The following is a 3,798-nucleotide window of genomic DNA, read 5'->3' as shown; positions in this document are numbered from 1 at the left end:
TTTCTAGCAAATACTAGATACTGGACAGGCATGTTCTAGAAGTCCTACTGATGTCAGCTGGGACTGCGGTCATCTGAAGGCTCAGCTGGTCTGGAACATTCAAGATGGCTCGCTCACATGTCTGGCAGTAAATGCTGGCTGCCCACTGGGATTTCAACTGGGGCTACTGACCTCTGTTCTCCTCCATGTGACCTCTCCATGTGGCTTGGGCTTCTTACAGCATGGTGACTGGGTTGTGAGAGAAAGTGTCTGAAAAACAAGCATCCCAAGAGGAGGAAGCATAAGCTGCCAGTCCTCTTAATGACTGGGCTCAGAAATCCCCAAATGTCAGCATATCACAAGCAGTCACAAGGCCAGCTCAGATTCACAGGGAAGGGAAATAAGTTCTACCCTGGATGTAAAGAGTGGCATGTATATAGAGGGAGAGAAGGAACTGTTGGGGCCATCTTTGGAGACTAGCTAGTACACAGTCCATAACTCCCATGCACTCAGTGCCTGCTCCCCCAATACCTGCTGTTAGATCACTGTGATAACTAGATTTTGGAAAATCTTCTAATTACCTGACACGGGGTTGCCATAGTGACATTTTGAATCTTGGACTATACAAAGATAGTCATATCTTATTAGTCCTTTCCTTGTAAAGCAAACTTTTGGATTGCAATTTTCTTTGTGAAGCTATTTTTTTTTTTTTTCTGCTTCTGATCTTATTTTTAGGTCCTGACTGTATGGTTCAGGATCCAATCTGGAAAACAGAAACCATACCAGTTGTTTTAACAGAGAAAACTGAATATCGAGATTTAGTAAAGCTGCTGTTGAAGGGCTGAAAAGCAAAAAGGGAAACACTGATGTAATACAAAAACAGTAAACTGCAGGAAGCAGCTACCAACCCTGGGGCTGGGGAAACAGAAGTTAGAGCTGGCAGAGCCTAGAAGCTCAGAGGAGCCCCATGGAACTGGGACTTAGACCTTGGAGGAGGAGGAGCTGCTTGGCTGATGCGGGTGCCTCAGAAGCTAAGAAAAGGGTCTGTGGAACTGGAACCCAATCCCCTGAGGAGAGAATGAGAAGCTGGTTCCAGGAGTGCTAAAAACCACCTGGAAAGTGGAACCAGTTGGTGCTGGAACCAACAGCTGCTTATAAATTGAAGTGCGGCTGATGGGCTGACGCTGACAGACACAGGAAGCCGACAGGAAGGAGCAGTCCCTTCTCTTTCATCCAACCTCACAGTCTCTAGTGCTTCTCTAGGCAGAGTCTAAAAGCTGGCAAAGCAGACATGTCTTTAGAGTCCCAGCCGCAGCATCACAAAGAAAGGTGTGGAATTGAGAAACAATGGTTTAGTAACCTGTACACTGCTTTACCCTGAGTGGCAGGGATTTTATTATTTTATTTCCATGAATGATGTTTATAATATTGTTTATAAGGGTTGGTGAAAGTAGATAAGCACAGGAATTGCTAAATCCGTGAGTGAAAATGTACTTCACTTATACCCCAGGGGCAGTTAGTTAACATTGAAGGGCTCTAGTCAGTAATCCAATTCCAGGGTAGCTATGCAAACATGGCCATCTGAATCTGCCCCGGGGTTTTTACATTAACTTAAGGGGTGTTAGAAATAATTTCTCATTGGTGGGATGAGGGGTGTTCGAGGTATGTGATGGGCCAGAAAGACTGCACGGGACTCACAGCTCTTGCATAAATAAGAAAGAATTCAGCACACACAGCAGCCTACTAACATTTAGGCCCAACATTCTATTTGATCTTGTGTACCACTCCCTTCATAAAGGACGGGATCTGACTAAAAGGCTAGCTCACCTGTCTTCAGAATATTGCTGAGCCTGCCTTGGCCTAAACCTTTGGTGCTTTTTGGAATGCCTAAGGAACCGAGAGGAAGAAGGTCACTGACCTCACAGGAACAGGTTGCCTGTTTCATGACTGTTTGCTCTAAGCCCTTGTAAGTTTAGACAGAATTTGGTCTGCAACTTGCTTTTACAGTTATACCTTACCTGGTTGTGGGAGAGGAGATACAGAGCTCTCATCTATCTCTTATTGTAAGTATTTCACTATATTAATTAAAGAACCTGGCAATTACCAGCAGCCATGCAAGCTTAGGTTCATTTACAAGAGCTCCAAGAGTGCAGGTGGTGCTGGCGGCATCACCAATGAGAGGACTCAGAGGAGACGGTAATATTTAGGAGGAGCCAGTCAGAACAGCACGGTCAGCAGATCATCCACCCAGGAAGATTCACTTTCCAGGATTCCTCCCCAGAAGTTTGGAAATGTGTGTGCTGAGAAGCCACTTCTTCAACTTCCAGTTCATTATCCTCCAGTACTCTAGATCCTGCCATGTCCCCCTCTCCCCCTCAACTCCACTCCTCACCCAGGCCCTGCCCTGCTAGGGCTCCTCTCTCTGGCCATCCAACTATTCCCACCTGGACTTCGAGAGGTTCACCCTCAAAGTGGGAATGGGCAGAGGGGAAGTCCTCATGGCCATTATTAAGTTTGAGCAACTGTGCTGAGAATTTCGTGGCAACTTTTGAAATAACTGGGAGATGAAGGGAAACAACACAAAGAATGGGACACACTGCATTACACATTTGGGAAGAGGCTAATCATACTATCTAGAGTTCGCCACATCTCTGCTTGGGAGTTTAAAGTGTAGTTTCCAAAGTCTCTTTGTAACTACCATTGAACCACAATACACACACTCTCTCTCTCTCTCTCTCTCTCTCTCTCTCTCTCTCTCTCTCTCTCTCTCTCTCTTCCCAAAGGAATTACTGATCTCATTTGAGAAACAATCGATTCAATGTTGCCAGTCATGCCCTTAAGTTAGCCAGGGAAGTCAGGACAAGTTTTTAAAGGATCAGGCTTTTTACAAGAAGAAATTTGGAAAATAAATAAATAAATGTACAATTCTGTATACTGTAACCTAGGATGATTTGGGCCTTTGGGGGAAATGGAAACTATCTGGCACCTTCAGTTGTGATTTCTGTTCTAATGTTTGGCCAGGATGGGATTTTCCAGGGCATTCACGCAGTTCATTAAATATGTTATTATGTTGGCTTACGTTTCTCTTTCAATATAAGAATCCAGCTCCTAGACAACATTTGCCTGACATGAGTCCAAATAGTTTAGACTTCAGAAGCAAATCCATTTTGACTAATAAAAGACTAATCCTCTAAATAAAGCAAGATGGCTTTTATTAAATGAGAATCTGTGAAATCCTATATCCTTAAATCTAGCATATTACTAGCTTAGACATCTCTGAACCTATGCAACTTGGATCAGATTTCTCATCATTAGAAAAAGGAATAATTTCTCTATCATTGGAATTTGAAATGAGCTGCAAGAACGCAGGCCTCAGCTGGCAATTACCTCTAGAAGTAAACAAATCCGTATGCTGGGACCCTGGAAGATTTGGGTCTCTTCCATTACTTTTCCCAATCCCCCCACCCCCACCTGACACACACACACCCACACTTCCACCCCATACCATCCACCAGCCATTCACTTTCAAATCCTTTATCAGCCTTTTTGTCTGCCCTTTATTGGGGACTAGGAATGGTTCTTGTCTTTAATGAGATTTTCTTCTCAAATTCCAAAGACAAAACATTAGTGTTCATATTTTCATGCAGAGCAGCTAGTCAGGTGTGACTGAGCGACTCTTCTAGCCCTAAAGCCAGAATTACGTAAATTGACACACTCTGAAAAAGAAAATTAGCATGTAACATCTGGGTCTCTTCACTCAGAAATGCAACAGTTAAGAATGAGTCTTCTGGCTATAAACAAATAACTTGGAGTACCGTA

The sequence above is a fragment of the Galeopterus variegatus genome, unplaced genomic scaffold, assembly GCF_000696425.1.
Source record: "Galeopterus variegatus unplaced genomic scaffold, G_variegatus-3.0.2 Scaffold406, whole genome shotgun sequence".
NCBI lineage: Eukaryota > Metazoa > Chordata > Mammalia > Dermoptera > Cynocephalidae > Galeopterus > Galeopterus variegatus.
This window is presented reverse-complemented; position numbering follows the sequence as displayed.